The sequence below is a fragment of the Canis lupus genome, chromosome 34 (genome assembly GCF_011100685.1).
Source record: "Canis lupus familiaris isolate Mischka breed German Shepherd chromosome 34, alternate assembly UU_Cfam_GSD_1.0, whole genome shotgun sequence".
Taxonomy (NCBI): Eukaryota; Metazoa; Chordata; class Mammalia; order Carnivora; family Canidae; genus Canis; species Canis lupus.
Genome location: NC_049255.1, coordinates 28,597,749 through 28,616,735, shown reverse-complemented (window position 1 = coordinate 28,616,735; position 18,987 = coordinate 28,597,749). Strand labels below are relative to the sequence as shown.

General features: G+C 35.7%; 2 long non-coding RNA genes across 4 annotated transcripts in view; one reads left to right on the top strand and one right to left on the bottom strand.

The window, feature by feature from the left end:
• LOC111093938 overlaps positions 1-10,203 on the bottom strand; it is a 65,561-nt gene extending 55,358 nt beyond the window's left edge. The window contains exons 1-2 of one of the 3 annotated variants that reach the window (XR_005383566.1): positions 10,144-10,169; positions 8,626-8,704 (exon numbers count right to left, since the gene is read on the bottom strand). This is a non-coding gene — a long non-coding RNA (uncharacterized LOC111093938). Of the gene's footprint in view, positions 1-8,625; positions 8,705-10,143 lie in introns of all 3 variants that reach the window. The other 2 variants (XR_005383567.1, XR_005383565.1) reach the window with 2 other exon arrangements.
• A 47-nt stretch (positions 10,204-10,250) lies between these two features.
• Positions 10,251-14,517, top strand: LOC102155898. Its single transcript, XR_005383564.1, has 3 exons — positions 10,251-10,330; positions 12,728-12,810; positions 13,784-14,517. It is a non-coding gene; the product is annotated as an uncharacterized LOC102155898 (long non-coding RNA).
• The last annotated feature ends 4,470 nt before the right edge of the window (positions 14,518-18,987 follow it).

Below are 18,987 nucleotides of genomic sequence, written 5' to 3'. Positions count from 1 at the left end.
ACTAATCAAGGGAAGCTAGTATATGTTTATTAACAGCAATTGAAATAAGTCTTAAGGCAAAAGCATTAGACACCAGATAGTAAAATGTTTAAATTTATTTAAAAAGATAGAAATTCTTAACTTGTGTGCAATGAATAACATGGCTGCAAGTAAAAGCAAAAACTGACAAATAAAAAAATAAAAATAAAAAATAAAAATAAATCTGTAATCATAGAAAAGCAAATTATTAATGAGAATATTGAAGCTATTGATCAAAGTAATCTAATCTTGCCATAATTGATATCGCAAACCCAAACTCTAAAATACACATTCATGTCAAGATCACAGTCAATGTTTAAAAACATTAGGTTTGTCAGGATATAAATCAATAAATCCTAACAAATGTCAGGAGACTCAATTTATATAGGACATGCTCTCTGTCATCAATGGAAAACTAGAAATCATGAACAAAAAAGTAACTGAAAAATATCCATATGTTTGGAAATAAACTTATAAACCTATGGGTCAAAGAAAAATATCACAGAGGAAATTAGAAAATATTGGAACAGAATGACATTTGAAATACTGTATATCAATAATAACAGATGGTGGCAGTAATTATACAAGAGGGTATTACAAGACTAGAAAAAAATAGAATAGATAATCCAGAAGATAGATCAGGTATACACTGGTACTTGGGTTATAACAAAAGTGCCATTGCAAAGTGTTAAGGAAAGAGCCATCTTCTCAATAGCCAGTACTTAGATAAATTGGACATTCACAGGCAACTAATGAAACTTTCCCACCCTGCCTCATGTCTACACACAATGGATACTTAAAAGTAGACTTCAGAATGAAATATTAAGGAAAAAGCTAAGATGTCTTAAAATGATAAAGGATAATCTTTTTTAAAACTTGGTATAGAAAAAGATCTCTTAAAGCATAGACATCATTAAACCTAAATAAAAAGTTGGAATATGTTAAATATCTTTATCAATAACACTCAATATGTGAATGTGAAAGACAAACCACAGACTGAAATTATTTGCAACATATACAAGGACTTTTATTCAGTATTAAAAATACCTCCTAATTCATAGAATATACTTAACTCATTAAAAAATGGGCAAAAAAAATCTGAATTGATTTTCAACACTTGAAATTAACTGCTAAAAGGGAACATAGAGAATGTGTATGCTAATCCTAGGAAAAATCTGAATCATTCCGGATTCGATCAGAGAAGTGGAACCATAGAGTCATATGGACAAATGATTTATTATTGCAAATAAATCTTCCTCAATAGTGGGAACTGGTTCAACAGTCCCTGTAAGGTTTTTGATTGTACTGTGGGGGCTGGATGTCAGGGGGCTTGTAGTCAGGAAGGACAGGTGGGGGTGAACTGCAGCAAAGCAAAGCAAAGAATGGAAACAGCAAAGAAGTTATGAGGACTAAATGGATTCATGAGGACAGACTGAAGCACAGACTAACAAGTTGGAGCTCTATGCTGCCACTAACCCAGCCATCTGTCTCCGTGATAGGTGTGCCCCACAGCCCGAGCTGGTGGCCTTTACCCCAGAGCCCACAGGCTCTGGGGCCTAGAATTCAGAAACACTGAAGCTGAGGATGATGAGTGTGGCAGCAATGCCTGGCACTGCACTGAAATAGCTACCACTTATCTTCTTCCTTTGAATTTTACACACATTTAATTGCCTTCTATTCATTCCACAGAGACGGCCAAACACGTGACACTCAATACTGGACAGATGAGAATGACAGTAGTTTTATGAGTCCCACGTACCCATAGTCCAGAGGAGGAGGACACTGCACCATGCAGGGTGCCATAGGGTTGCATTTTGAAACAGAATAACCAGGGACTATGGAGGCAGGTTTTGGAGAGTCAAAATGGTAAGGTGCTCCCTAGTTCCCACAGGAGGATGGGATTGGCTTATGTGAGTAATATCCCAGGCTCGTAGGGAACTGAAACCCACTATTCAAGGATAAGACCTTGCAGTCCAGCCATGGTATACAAGGATCATCCAGTTAAAATATTTAACGTGAACCAGTGAGAATTACGACAGGGACTTCAAGGATTGAAATTTATTATATAAAAGTTAATGAATGAAGGGGTGATTTTCTCCCTGTTTTTCCATTTAACAGCTCACTTTGGCCTGCTCTTAAACACAAGAAGACAGAATGGCACTTCACAGATTACCACACCCTTATTGTGTGTAAGTAAGTAAGTGTGTGGAAGTTAAGACTTCCATTGTGTGTAAGTAAGTAAGTGTGTGGAAGTAAGACTTCCATTATCTACAGATATCACTGATTACCACACCCTTATTGTGTGTAAGTAAGTAAGTGTGTGGAAGTAAGACTTCCATTATCTAATATCCAGAACTAATAAAATTACTGATTTAATTCAATCACCAAATATTTTGCTTTCTATAGATTTGGCTAGTATGTTATATTCAGTGCCCCTTTCAGTGGTCCCTCAGCTTTAACTTGCCTTCTCTTCTGAAGGGAAACAATACGTCTTTTCCAGGCAACCTAAGCACCTAAGCAGCCTTTCACTGCATAGAATCTTTGCATCCCAGATCTTAACTGCATCTACCTGCCTCCAGCATCACAAGAAGGACATTATGCATTGGAAGGCCATAATATAAGACCTCACCAGGGGCACCTGAGTGGCTCAGTGGTTGAACATCTGACTTTGGCTCAGGTTATGATCCCAGGGTCCTGAGATTGAGTTCTGCATCAGGCTCTCCACGAGGAGCCTGCTTCTCCCTCTGCCTATGGTGTCTGCCTCTCTCTGTGTGTCTCTTATGAATAAATAAAATCTTATAAAGAAAAAGACCTCACCAGGACACTCCTTATTCTTGTTGGAGTTCCAGATAGTGACCAAGACACACATTTCACTTCTTGGAATGCACAATGCTGGGCCCTTGAAAAAGGCAATTAAGGCCTCAGGCAGCTGGTTTAATTCACAGGCATATAGGTGTTCGTTAGAGAACTCCTATTTAAGTTACAAAGTGGGAACTGGACAACTGTTGAGTGTCACTGTTACAATGAGCATAGTTAGTCTAAATTCATGTCTCCGGATATACACACTTCCCACACCATTGGCTCACAGGTCCATCAGTTGCCTTTATTGGCCACAAAAGCCCTTTAAAATTCATTTCAATGACAACATCACCATGTGCACTTACCCTTCTGAAGTAGTGCCTAGCCTGCTTTCTAAGGAAGCACTTCTCCTACTCCCTAAAGTCTCAGTTGTCACCAATATTTAAATTGATAGCATGACATCAAGAAAGCAATGGGAATGTAAGGACTAAAATTAAAGGACAGTAATGTATGGTACCTTGACATTCAGTGGGACTGAAGAGTCTCAAATGGCCTTAATCTAATTTCTCCTCTCCAGTTTTCTCCAATGGGTGAGGTTCCTTAGTCAAACAATGCTCTTTATAAAGAGACCAGACACAGTTCCTTCTTGTTCCAAAGCAGTGCGTTCAGAATTAAACCACAGGATTATTCAAACAAGCCAATCATATCCTGTCATGGGAACTAGGGGACACTTTACCTTCTTAATATTACAAAATCATGCCCTTGATTTTTTTACTATGTTCCCCAAATGCAACCCTGTATATCCCTGCACAGAGTCATGTGAGTTACATGACTAATAAACTGCTCTGTATCTCATCTGTTCAGTGTCAGGTGTCCTGTGCTTGTCTATCCCTTTAACTCTAAGGTGTAAATCTTTTCTTCATCAATGGGAAGAAGACAGCATGATTAAGACAGGGAAGGAAAAGAAAAGGTTAAGAAATATGTTAGGATCATAGACATAGGCTCTAGAATTTAAAAGATATAGACATTTTTCTGTCCCCAGTGAATCAAGAACATGTACTACCTGTATTTGTTCTCAGATCCTTAGATCCTAGAGCAAACTTTGGTTCTATTCCTCAGAAAATAAGTATTATTTCCTAAATACTGGTTGATTGCTTTACTGATCTTTCAAGATATATTATTGAATCATTTTTATGATAGATTTCCATTCTTTTGAGAGTTAAAACTGTGCATTGATATTTTTAATAGTGTTTAAAACATAGTATATGCATTCCAAGAAGAAAATTTACTCAGGACCACAACATGTAAAATAAAATCAAGAGCTTTCATAAGCCTTAGTATCATTCTTACAGTGTCTCTCATCAGGATTTTACTAGGGATGTCAACAAGTCCTATTATTAACTTTAAAAGAAATCTAGTTTAGAACACATTGATCTTATTATGGAACAGTTAAAATGCTTAGACATTAAAAACCTACTTTCTAAATTAGTAAATCATATTTAGGATTTATACTTAAATATATCAGTATATGCATGTATGTACGTATTAAATTATCTACAGGCACATAGCAAAGAAATACAACTCAAAATATTGTACTTTTTTCCTCATGCACATTTTCATTTGTGATTTTACTTTAATGATGGGACTAGGCATTCTTACAGGCTCCAGAGAAATTTTTTCTAAAGGGAAATAGAAGTAGATGTGTTATAATTGAAGAAAAACCTTATTTACAGAGGTTCCTTAATATAACATCCCCTGTCTTGTCAAAAATATAAACATGAACAGATATCCCTTTTTGTTTGGCTCTTCTAAACCCTCTAAAGTTGTCCAAGTCAACTACCTTCTGAGGTAAAATGGTAGTGATAACTCTTTATTTCTATGGTTGGCAAAGATACATAATAAGTAAATGGACAAATGAATGAACATATTAGTTGCTGAAAATGGTAAATAACAATTTGCTTGCTTGTTTTGCTTTTAAAAAAATCATTACAAACTCCGAACTTGTACAGCACAGGGATTTGGTTATAATAAAGACTATAATGAGGAATATATCCCTGTTTACCTTTGTTCTATTAAATGTTGCCTTTGAGGTTTGAGTGGAGATCTTATAACATGATAGTAATTAACAGTTCAAAAGCATCAAATGATAATGATGTTTCAATAAAACCTCAGAAGCCTAGAGCACTAAATGATAAATTCTAAATAACATGACATATCCTTCCAACAGGTCATGTCTTTAAAACATATATTATCATTATTCTTGATCAGTACAAATAAACAATGTTCAGGGGGAAATTTATCAAACGAATGCCTTTTTGTTGTATAGTATAAGAATTCTAATATGTTGTAAAATTGTTTTACTGAACATGAGGAAAGAGTAATGAATGGGCCAATGAACATATCTAAACTTAATTAGATACATGTATCACTTTGATTTTAGACAAAACATTAATATTTGAGGTTATCCATCTAGACCAGGAGTGAGCAACTATAATGGGCCAAATCTATCCCACCTTCTTATAAATAAAGATATAGTGAAGCATAGCCAAGTCCATTCATTGGCATATTGTCCATGGCAGCCTTTGCATTATAAAGCAGAATTCAATAGTCATGACAGAGACCAGATGGCTTGCAAAGCCAAATATTTGACTCTTGGGAACTATCTAGAGAAAGTTTGCTGACACCTCATCTAGCCCATTGAGTTAGATCAAATATCTTTGGTAAGTATTATTTGAATATCTTCTATCTATTCGTTTGTTTATATAGTTTGATATGACATTTGTGAATCACCGTCCCTATTATCTATATCCTATTGACATTATAGTCAAGGGGATGCCAGAGGGACTGTGGACTGACATGGAGACATGGTGCATTTTACTAAACCACAGTATAAATTACAGTGTTCCAAAAGTATATCAATTAACAATCTTAGGTAAATTTTAATGGGGTGTTGTCAAAATAAGGGAAAATAGAGATCAATTGATCTTATTAATTGATCTCATGTGGTATTGAATAGCATCTCTTTTCTTTATATCTCCAGATCAATTCAGTACCCTATGTAAGCATAAATTAATTTTTTTCATAATTGATATTGATGAAAAAGAAGTATATTAAAACAGGTTAAAAATAAATAAATAAATAAATAAATAAATAATAAATGAATAAATAAATAAATAAATAAACAAACAAACAAAACAGGTTTGGAATGGGAATTGCAAAAACACCAGGACCTTGAAACTATACTACTACAATATGGCTAAATGGACAGAGAAGGCAATCAGAGGTTCTTGATAGACTATAGAATTTTCTCAGACCAAAGTTTGAAGCAATGTATGTCCTGAAAAAATGATGGAGGAACTTGCTGGCATATGTCTGACACATGTAAGAGTGTAGACCTCTGTTTAGCCATGTTACAAATGGTAATAAAGCATCATTCTGACATATCTTTTTTAATGTAAACTCTTGTAATACGGGAAGAAAACATTTTCAATTGTCAAGTTGTATGCAATCAACTGCATATTGTCATTCACTTTAATTCCTGCGGTATGATAGGTACTAATTCTACAACCATCAATTCCCATTATATTATTATTATAATTAATCTTGCAGCCAGCAAGATAATGGGATGCATTGTTCCAGGAAGAGAATATATTGTAACAGAGTCAGAGTAATTAACTAATAAATATTTAAAATGCATTTTTAAAGAGAATTTTGTTAACTGTGTGGTTATGTAAGTTTTTGAAAAGTGTGTAAAAAGAATTTAAAACTCATCTAATTAATAGGCCATAATTCAGATAGCAAGAATAAAGAGTCGATCAGGAAAATACAGAAACTCAGCCATGAAAATAGGAAGGCACAGTTCTGACACAGTTTCAAACACAAGAAGTGGGAGGAAACAGAATGGAGTTAGTGGCATTATGCGGGGGATTAAAAATGCCTGAGAGCACATAAGGATGTTTTATGATGGTAAATAAAATATGTCCATAAGCAGAAGAGCCCAAGACCCTCTTAAGCACTGTTCTGTTATCTTCTTCTGCTCACATAGTGGTGAAAAGCAGTGGTAAATGACATCTCTCCTTTCTGTAAAAATCCCTCCACGGAATGAAACAACAGCACACAACCTAGGGAGCTGGTGAATTTCATTTTCCGGTGGCACCCCCAGTGTCAACTTGAGTGGAGATAGCTCCTGAATTAGTTGCCCCCCAACCTCTCATTCTTGTGCCAACAAAGAGGATTAAATAACAAGTGAGGAACAGTAATACCTGAATGTTTACATACACCATGGATTAGTTCCCACTTTGAAAGATTTTTGACTGCTTAAAGAAAAGATATTCTACCTTAAAGTTTTAAAAATATGCTACAGGTGTATACAGGTGTTTTAAAGAATATTCAACCAGTTCCAAAGTCATTTCCAAAGGAGGTTCCAAAAAGGTAATTCAAACTAGAACAATAGAATGGGAACATTGTATAGTTCATCTAACGTGGATATTCTGAAGATAAACACCTACTGAGATGCATACGCCTGGCATGTTTGCTACAAAATCAGTCTCATTAGCAGATATATATGAATATATTTTCACACCTCATATACTTCCGAATCCAAATCATAAGACTATCTGCTTCAATTAATGAAAGGAAGATTACAAAGGGAAAGAGGAGCACCTAGAGAATTATACTAGAACAACAAAGCTATTAGTAACACTCAACACAGAAGCGCTGGAGTGTTTTAAGTAAAAAGCACTGTTTACTTTTCTAGTCCATGTTCTGAAGACAAAATGAAACCTTTAAGTACATTTGCATATATTAATACCAGAAGGAGTTTGAGGAAAAATGAAAACCAATATCTCCTCTAATATTTAGTCATCTTCTGCTTTGGTTGTCTCTCCAGTGATTTTTAAAAAGCACGTGTTAATTGTGCTAGGAAAACTATTTGTAAAGAAAATGAATAGCCTTTGGCCGATGAGCTATTCTCTGAAATGAGATCATCTGACCCCATCTCAGTTAATTATACTGTTGGACATGCTGACTCATAGAAGTCCCCCCATCTTTTTAAAAGATACCTTGAGTATGTTTCTATCTGCTGAAGCTTATATCTGGTTCACTTCTTCTTTCTAGACTAGATATTAAGACTATCAACACTTTATTTTTCCCCAGACTCCAATTCACTGATATGCACAGTGCTCCAAAAAACATGCTTCATTTACCAGGAGAAAGAACCCTGCAGTGTATCTCAAGCCTAAAGGAATTGATATACAGCACTTCATTTGGAGGCCCAGTTAATGGAAATGATTCTGGGGCACACTGGTTTCTGATAGGTATTCACTGCTGAAGAAAGCAGTTTAAGTCTCAATAGTACATCCAAAAGAAAACCAAAGCCACTTCAAGTGGTAAAATAAGAACTAAAAGGCTGATCAAAAGTACTTTTAAAAAATTACATATACACATAGATGTATGTGTATAGTTGGGGAAAAACACTAATTTAGCAAAAGCTCATTGATTTCTCCCTTTGAAAATTATATAGACTTCTAGTCACTCATTTTTCCGCTGACAAGTTATGTATCCTATCAGAGGTCAGAATTAAAACTGGAGAAACTAAGGCAGAAGAGGATTTAATTTTCATCCCAGTAACTTTTCAAAAATATATATTGTTCAGACTGGAGTCCACAGATGACTCTGGCTATGTACTTGAGGTGTTAATTATTAGATAAGTGACACAAGTTACAGAAAGTAATCACTGCAGCTTTTACTGAAAAAACATTTTGTTTCTGGTATGTGACTTTCTTGAGCAAGATTTTCAAAAAGATATACCTGATATTGTTATAACTTCACTGTGGAATCTCTCACCTAGCATCTGAGATATTATGCCCACACGTGTCTTCAATTGATCCTGCAGCCGTGAATTCAGAGAAAGGGTGATGAGAAAATGGGAGATAGAGCGCCAACACAACTACGCTTTTAAATTCATCCTCTCTCCTGAATGCAGGTAAACAGGAATACTTCTAGCAAATGAGCAGCTTTTGGCAAACTAGAACCACATACCCTAAGGGACCACTGCATTATGATACCAAAGCTAGATGATTACATTCTTGCCTCTTAAAGATGTAGAAAAACAAGTTTTCAGCTCCATGCTGATTTTCCAGGAATAATTGAGTCATACTTTATCCATCCCCTAAATAACGGAATTAGCCAAGTAATCAAGGCTATTTACTTAACCACATTCTAAGTACAGAACTATTTTAAATATCCAAACTAAAATTGTTTAAATAGAATTTACAATCTATTACCTCACCTGCCAGTTCTTTTTCCTGTGACCCCTATTTCTTAACTTTCTAAGTGTGCGATATAGTATTATCATCTATAGCTTTTGTGTAGATCTCCAGAACCTACTCATCTCGTGTAACTGAAACTTTATACTCTGAACAGCAACTCCCTGTTTTCCTCTCCCCACCCAGCCAGCCCTTGACAACTACCATCTATTTTCTGTCTCTGTGAGTTTGAGAATTTTAGTGGCTCATTTAGGTGGAAGTCACAGTATGGCTTCTAGATTTTTGGTATTGTGAATAATACCACAATGAACTTGGGGCAGAAGACTTGAATAGACATTTCTCTAAAAGCAACATGAAGAAAGTCATAGAAATCAAAAAGTATAAAACATGCTATTTGCAGATTGCATAGTTATATACATAGAAAATCCTTGGGAATTTAAAAAATACTTATAAGAACTTAGTTTGCAGATACAAAGTTACATACAGAAATCCATATATGTATACAAATTAGAAAATAAGAAAAATAATTCAATTTTTAATAGTATCAGAAACCATTGAGTTCTTAGAAATAAAAATATTAAAAGATGTACAGTATCTGTGTTGAAAGCTATAGAACATAGATAAAAGAAATTAAAAGATGCCTAAAGAAATTAATTGATTAGAACAATACCAAGTCTTCTAATCAATGTTCATGGTATGTAATGGGGTTGCCAAACTAGAGCCCATGGGTTAAGTCTGGCCTGCAGCCTGTTCTTGTAAACAGGTTTCATAGAGTACAGACACTCTCATTCATGTACATATTGTCTATGACCACTTTCATGCTACAAACACAGAGCTGAGTATGCGACAGACTCATGTGGCCTGCTAAGCCTGGAGTACATACTACCTCGTCTCCTGTAGAAAAAGTTTACTTACTCTGTAGACTAGACTATAATTGATATTAACTTGTGTCCTGACTGGGCTAAATCTACTTTTTCATTCTAGTAGTTATTCCGCAGACTCCCTGAGGAAGTGCTGGCCAAAGGAAGAAAATTATCAGACAACAAAGTAGCTGCTATACCTGCTGAACCTATTTCAGGAATTGTCAAGAGAATGTAGATGGAACTACATTTTGGGTGTGTTCAACAAAGGGGAGTAGAATGTAGAGTTTTAGAGTGGAACAATGTATCACCATGGGGACAGTCTCTGATGACAGGTAGTTAAGTTCATGATAAAGAGCCCAAGAGATGGCACCAGTGTGCTGCTAGGTAAGCTATTATGCTCTTGGTATCAGTATGTGCACCGGGTTCCCTCTGCCCCCAAGGCCCACCCTGATGATGCTGACAGGTCCAGAAGGATGCTGCTCTTGCAGAAATTTTGAACTGCAGCTGCAGGACATGAAGTTTGGGGAAGGTGCTGTTGTATAGCAAACAATAAGCAAGTTTTCTCTTAGTCCCAGAGGGAAAATGATCTCTTTCCTCAAGTGTGTTTGCTGCAAACATAGTGATGATGAAAGAAAAGAGTAGAGCCCTGTATAATTGTCAAGGGCATGCAGAGGCACTAAAGGCCATAATAAATGCCCTAGAGTGGCTTTAACACCGAAATTTATCTTCTCAAGAGTTGCAGAGGCTCAAAGTCTGAGATCAAGGTGCAACTGTGGTTGGATTTGGTGAGATCTTTTTTCTTGAATTGGAGAGAACAGTCTTTTTACCATGTTTTCCATATGGCAGGTGGGTCAGGATAAAGTTGGGGAGGGGGAGAGGACTAGTGGAAGAGAAGGAGACGCACAGAGATAGAGACAAAGAGAATGAGATCTCTAGTGTCTCTTCTTATAAAGCATCAATCCTATTATGTGGACCTCACTTCTCAGGACTTCATCTAAAGCGCTTCCCAAGGCCCCATCTTCGAATGCCATCACACTAGGGATCAGGTCTAAAACATATACATTTTGAAAGGACACAATTCAGTTCATACCAAGGCCTACGATGGATTGCCTATCTCAACTTTGAGAGATTAAATAACATAATAAATGAAAAATATTCCTTGGACTTAGTGACTATGAGGCTGGTAATAAACTTAGAGTTAAAGTTTCAATGGTATGTTCTGGGCAGAGATTAGAGGGAATAAGGTGTGAATAGGAAATTGAGAAAGTAGGGTCAAAATATAAGCTTAGAAAATAACTTTAAATCCAATGATCTCGGGATCCCTGGGTGGCGCAGCGGTTTGGAGCCTGCCTTTGGCCCAGGGCGCGATCCTGGAGACCCGGGATCGAATCCCACATCGGGCTTCCGGTGCATGGAGCCTGCTTCTCCCTCTGCCTATGTCTCTGCCTCTCTCTCTTTCTCTCTCTGTGACTATCGTAAATAAATAAAAATTAAAAAAGAAATTAAAAAAAAATCCAATGATCTCATAGTATTAATGTGCTTATGGTGTGAACTGTAATTAATTTCAGAGTTAGGGTGACTCTGACTTTGAGTCATTGTCATAATTCTGAAGGCTCTGAGGTGGATATTATTTACACAAAATGAATTCTGCCTGTTGCAGCACAGCTCAAGACTTACAAGAAAATCTTTTGCCCCTTGTTGTTGCTTTTGTTTGCTGTTTGATAAACATATAATCCTTTTCTAATGACTACTTGCTAATTAAGCCCACTTAAGCTAGAAAACTACCACTTATTTAATGTCTCCTATATCCTATGCTCAACATTTTTACCCTCTTTTAATCCTCATAGCAATCCTGTGACATGGATTTTTTTAATTACCATTTTATGCCCCATTAAAATGTGGTAGTGTCTGACTTTAAAGCCCATTCTCCCAATTCCTAGCCTAATGTTCTCCTACAACACAGGGTTTTGAGAGAATAGGCCCTGGCTTAGCATTTTCACTGAACATTAAGAAAACTGACTAAGGATTCAAGGAAGGAAGAGGTGTAGGAAAAGGGAGCTCTGAGATCAATGGAATGGCATTTTCAAATGCCTGTCACTATGATCATTGAGAAAAAGAGGAAAACTCATAGGTTATCTTTTTATTTTTTGTAATAAATAAAAATGTGTGGGACGCCTAGGTGGCTCAGCAGTTCAGCATCTGCCTTCAGCTCAGAGTGTGATCCTGCAGTCCCAGGATGGAGTCCCACATCAGGCTCCCTGTCGGAGCCTGCTTCTCTCTCTTTGCCTCTCTATCTCTAGGTCTCTCATGAATAAATAAATAAAATCTTTAAAAAAATGCATAGCTTTAGAATTAGCAAGAGACTTTGTAGAAGTAAATTAGAGACTCCAGCCCAAATGTGTTACAAATACACTTTAACATTGAAAGTATTGTTAACTGATGAGCCTGAAAATATATGTGGTGATTATTAGTCATTATGGAAAGGTCTGAATGTGAAATACTTGGTCCTCAATTTTAATTAAATCAGCTAAGTTGATTAGCAAATCCATTAACAGAAAATATTTTTCCTGTAAGATATGGGAAACATTACAGTTTGTAACAGTACTGAAGCTTATAATGGCAGCAATTCTGTCAATATCACTTCTAGGATGTCTATCAGGAGACGTATGTGAAAGGATTAACTTCTTTCCCATACATTGTACTTCTCTCAGTGGTTCTCTCACATATTGAGAGATAACATAACTTCTCATGTATTGAAATGGTTAATATTTGTCCTACCAGGAAATAGAAGATATAGCGATGTAGAGCAATTACTTTGGACTCACATCCAGCGGTGTTCAAATTCCAGACCGCCCACTTACAAGGTGACATTTGAAAAATTACTTAACCCCTCAAAAAATGTTAGTTTCTTCATCTATGGTGTGTGTATAATAAATGCTAGCATATTTCATATGATAATGAAGTTATTATCATTAGCATGTTGTAAGCTCAATAAATGATCTCTATTTTTTATCATAATTAGGAGTTATTCAAGTATTTTCTTATAATATAGATCAGGAGGCTCAGAGGCTCATTTGAAATCACTCTTGAGACCATTCTTGCCTCCTCCTGAGTGATAGATTGAAAAAACAAATTCCCTCAAATAAAGAAAATATTAAATATGAGACAGCAAGACACTTGTCAATAGGAGACACTGTCACCTTTCAACTTCTTTGTTGGCATAGCAAAAGAAAGGAAGCAGGGTGTGCTGAGAAAAACAGAATTCTTTTAGAAGCCTCTATGTTAAAAAAAGACAGGTCAGCATAAATGAATTTTTTGTGACTTGAATGATTTCTCTTATGCTTTCACTCTGAGTGGTATCTGAAGAAACTTAGGATTGCATCTTGTATTCTTGTTGTTAAGTTAGTAATATGAAGAAAACAAAATGTGGGGCTCTTTTAAAATATAATATTCTCTTTCTCCGAATCTTTTTTTTACCTCGAAAAGCTTGATGATTAAAAATATTTTATGGTTGAATATAATTCTTAAAATACCTCAAATATCTATAAAAATAGCAGCATTTGTGAAATAGTCTCTTTCCTGAACTATTCCCAGACTGGGATGTCATTCTGTCTTAATATAGAGCTCCTTAGATCTGCAAGTCCACTTCGATAGAGGAATGCTATACCACTATCTATGAATCACTAGTAAAATCCATAGGCAGCTAATGTATGAAAAAGAACACATTACCAGATACATTCTGAATTCAGTGATTTAGTGCCAGGCCTTTATCCCTGTCATGCTATGTTAGTCAACTAAATAAGTCATACTCTGTGCTTGTATCATTTTCTCCCTTAGGCAACCTCGAAGGGCTAAAATCTAACCAATCAGCCAACCAACAAACCCTTGGCTTCCAAGTCAAACTGCAGACAGAGCATATGGATTGGTCTCCTCTACCCCTTGGAGATCCACAAAGAGAAGGAGGACAAAGAAAAGCAGCAGGAAGAACAGGAGAAAAGTCAACAGCAAAATAGGATGGTCAGTTTCCAGTGATAACAACAAACAGAAGCCATGGTCTCAGAAGGGGCCTGAAGCAGAGGTAGAAGCCAGTCATTCTGCAGAGACCTCAGAGGCTACAAATTAGGACTCAGTGAGGATAGAGGATAGGTAAGAATGTAGGGCAGAAACCTGCAGCAATTTTTCTCTAAAGAATGTCTGTTGATTATCTCTGCCGCTTGACAGCCCTTGTCCAACCATGCATGGAATTTACTCCCAGGCAAAATCAATTGCTCTCTTTGGCCTTCACAATTAACAAAAAAATAAAAAAATAAAAAAAAATAAAACAAAAAAAACAAGACAAAACAAAACAAAACAAAAGGCCTGGAGACATCAGGGGCATCTTTTGTATATTGATACTTCACAGAATTAACTCTCCATCTTGCTGCACAGGAGATGAGGATGCTTGATTACTGGTCATTCATTAATACACTAATACACTCTAGGACTGTTTGGCTTGGGTAGTCCTCTAGATAATGGGGATACAGAAGAATCAAACAGACAAAAATCCTATAAATCATGAGGTGTACATGGTGGGTGAGGGTGGGAGGGAAAGCCAATAAGCACACAAATAGATATTGTAGATTCCATATGTGGATGAGTCATGTCAAGAAAATAAAGCAGAGCAGAAAAAATAGGAGGTATGTTTGAGTATATGTGTGTGGTAGGGGAGGGTCACAGCCACTCACCTACAACTGCATCAAGGCATATGACTCTCTATTCAGGAGAAAGGCCTATTTTATTTTTTTTATTTATTTTTTTTGAAAGGCCTATTTTAAAAACTATTTATATAAGAGCAGAGAATATTCATACCAGATACCTACTTTGTTAAAAATAAAAGCAGCCAAAATCTCTAGATGTTTGAAACACATATACAACACATTAATAAGGAACCAAAATAAACAATTGGGTTGACTGAAACTGAAATAAAAAATGGTAATTTAGAAAAGAGGGTAAATGTTTTGAATTTTTATTAATAGTCTTAAAGTGAGATAGAAATATAGAGATGCTCTCACACTTAAGCACACTTGTGTTGAAAGAATTAAAGAGGTACATGGTTATGATCTCAGTATGTAATGGGAGAGACAAAGGAAATTGTCTCTTAAAGGGATGGAAACTAAATAACTAAATTTATCTCTAAAAATACAGAATGCTAAAAGAAAAACACCTTTAGAGTTATACGGGAAAATAATTCCCTTTTTAAAAGATTTTATTCATTAGAGAGGGAGAGAGCACAAGAGAATGTAGAAATAGAGGGAAGGGCAGAAGGAGATCAGCAGACTCCCCTCTGAGCAAGGAGCCTATACTGGGCTTGATCCCAGGACTCAAAGATCAGGACCCAAGCTGAGGCAGACGCTGAACCAACTGAGCTGCGTAGGTGCCCCTGGAAAAATAATTCTGAACACGGAATTTTATACATAGCCAAACTAATCAAGAAAATTTCAGACAAGGTAGCCTTCAGAAGGTTATTTAACAGAGGTAGTTTCTGAAAGACAAGATATTTTTTAAAAAGGAGTTATTCCAGCAAAACAACAACAAAAATAGATATAAAACAACAAACAAAACAAAACAAAACCCTTAAGTTCCAAGAAACCCTGGCGATAATACAATAAAGCGGGGTAGAGAGGTGTCATTTAATAACCTTGCCCTCGCCACGGTGGAACAGAAAGCCAGAGGGTTTGAGTTTACACCTACATGAACCTCAACATCACTCAGCCCCCTTTGCCCACCGTTACTCTATAAGTATGGCAATATTCCTGCTTGTCAGTTCCCTGTGTGTGCCCTGAGATACAAGCTATAAACCAAGGGAATATTCTTCATGAGCAGGAAATTGATGTTAAGGGATCCAATTACTAGAACTGAAAACAGTTTGGGAAATACTTATGGAAACATGGAATCAGTAAATCAGTAGGGGCTGCTTAGTTGAAAATTCCTTATTTTAACTCACGTATTTACCTTTTATTTTCCTGGAGGAACTTACCTTAGAAACAAGTTTATTGGCCCATAAACATGAGCAATTTTTAAAAATCTATCTAAAAAGAGACACATTTTCCAAATTTCAATAACCTGTTGCCATTTTACTAATTGCTTGCTCTATCTCAAGCTATTGTGATGTCAGATGAAGACCTAGTTCTAATCTTTGTATATTACCCTCAATATGTGGGAATCAAAATATGTTACTGTGACTATACCTGAAAAGACACTTAAATCATTTTAAATGAAATGGAGTTTTTTAATTCAAAAAGCAATATGATCTTAGCTCTTAAAAATCACTTTCTTTTTGAGATTTAGACTTTAATATAGCAAGAAAAATCTATTTAAAGACATTAAGTTCAATACACATAAAATGAATATGTTTAATTTTGATCACTTATTTTCTATAACTATTTGAATTCTTCCAATATCTGTATGTTCCAAATGATTCTTTTAGATTCCATGTACGAAAAGAACGAACAAACAAAAAAACTCAGACAGTCCTTCCTTACCAGAAAGAAAAAAGAAAGTTATTTACTAAAATTACATTCATTCCATAGATGGATCATTATGAATATTTTGAAGTTCTCTGGGCAATTAGATTTTGGCAATTGTTAGGGTTAAATAAATTTCCTATTATTTAAATAAAAGAGGAGCTGATAGAAGCCTTGGCATTTAAACACAAATAAAAGAAGAAAAATACTCATAAGACTAGTTCTTCTAATGTGCTATTGCTTGATTCAGCTGTTTAAGACTTATGTAAACAAAATTTGGTAGGAACAAATCACACAAGAAAGCACAATATTTAAAGTTCTGAATTGGATAAAAGAAAAGTGAGGTTCATCCTGAACTTCTATACTATTCCAGGGTGTTTTCTAGAGTTTAATTTAATATAAAATAAAAATCTCCTATTCTCCAACCTATTTCCTAACTTCCCCTTTTCTTGAGAGCTGGAGAAAACTGCTGTTTATGCAGGTCCTACCTCTGGATCTTAGGATGAACATAAGCATATAGAGTCAGTGTGAAGTGCACATTCTGTGGCTCAGCATCCTATCATACCTTAATTTGTATTTGAAAAACAGATTTCTGTATGTTCTGAGGACCAAATGTTTCTATTGCCTTGGCTTCAATTATTTGGTCAAAAGCTTTATAAGCTGTCTGGCAAACTGTCTGGCTCTCCCCTATTCCTAGGACTTGGCCTTGCTCTTATCAGTTTCTTTTAAGTAGATTAGGGACCTATTCTTAAGTATTTCTCTTAGGTTTAATGCTTTTTATACTGTCTGACATGCTTCTTTAATGCAGATTGTTTGCCTCATGATTTCCAAATATTGCACCTTGTAAAGTCCTAGTCAATTGGTATTTTGGCTATTGGAACACTCTGAGAAATCACTTTAGACCATATGTGTCACCTACTTACTGTACTAAAGTCTGTTCTTGTCATTTCCCATAAATATAACTTTTGCTTGACTAACTGGATTCTCAGGCAGGAACTCTATTTTTCTTTTTTCAGAAAGCAGAGATTATTTATAATGCCTGAACTCTAAACCACACCAACTTCCATTTTATCCTGCAGAAAGTAATCGAACAAAGTCTAAGTCTCAAGATATGCCAATTCCTGACTATGCATATGCATGCATTCAGACATTCATTGGACATGAATATAACTGTTTCTCTTAATAAAATGACTTTTTCCAAACATCAGAGCAGTTCTCTACAAGACTACAAATTTTAGAGTATGTATTGTGGGCTTGTTATTCAAGTAAAAAGCACTATTATACGGATATATTATTTATAGTATTACTCTCTCTAATGGAATTTTTCTTGTGGTGCAAAATAAATTGGATGGTTTTAAAGATCACGTACCTGAACCAAATAGCAATAAAATAAGACAACACAAACCAGGGCCAATCTTTCCTCCTTGCAACTATCTTGCTGAATTTTAATTGTATTCTAGCAGGTAATAGGAATCCTTTCAGGGAAACAGAAACCATTATAGGTATTTCAAACAGAGAGAATTTAATACAGGAAATTGATTACACAGTTGTTAGAAGTAGAAATAACCAACAGAATAAGTCAAGGAATCTCAGGTTTAGTAACAGCAGGAAACAGCTAAAACCAGCAGAGCTGAAGAAGTAAGAGAAGGAAGAGGTTCTTATGCTTTTACTTGAGGCATCTATAGCTAATGTGTGGATGCACGGAAGAGCTACCTGAGGCTGAGATGCAGACCCTGGAAGGGCCCAGCCCTGCATGTCTGCTTCTCAAAATACTAAGATGATTTCAGCAGACAAGGCTAGCTGGGTTGATGCTGAAGTGGAAAGAAGCTGAAGCCTGGGAACACTAACCCAGCTCCTTTGTTCCCTTTCATCTCCCGCCCATTTGCCAGTATCTCCATGCAAATTCTAAGAGGAAGTCCATTAAAAAAGGAGTCTGGAAACCCCCTTTGCATATGAGCAGATTCACTAAGGCGAGGGAAGGGCTGAGTGATGATATGTAAATAATGATATACAATCTATATATATAGAAAATATGTAAACAACCAAATATACTATATTTATAGATGATTTGTAGGTAACTGATAGGTACTGACATATACATCTTAAAAACACAATGTAGCTTTCTGGAGTATAAAATTTTGAGCACAAAGTTCAAATCCGTAGTTTGGGGTGTAGGAATTTTCATTATGTGGTTCTCACATATTTCTTCATTGTATGTTTCCACTTTACAGTGATCTCATTAGGCTAACTTTTCTTTATGTTCATCTATAGCACATTGATAGCATATTAAATATCAGAAAAGGTACTATCAAAATAGATTTAGTTAAAGTTATCAACTAGATAATTTAAAAACCAAAAAGATATTTATATTCTCCATGGAACATCATTTTTTCCCATTTTTAAGAGAAATTTAAAAAGTAAACTATGCATTGCTTTACTTGTTCTTCAGAGAATATATTGAGTAGTTATTTGGCCTAACTTCATGTTAAAAAGTGTTTGCATATTTTCAAATGAACTTGTCTTTAAAAGAATCTACAT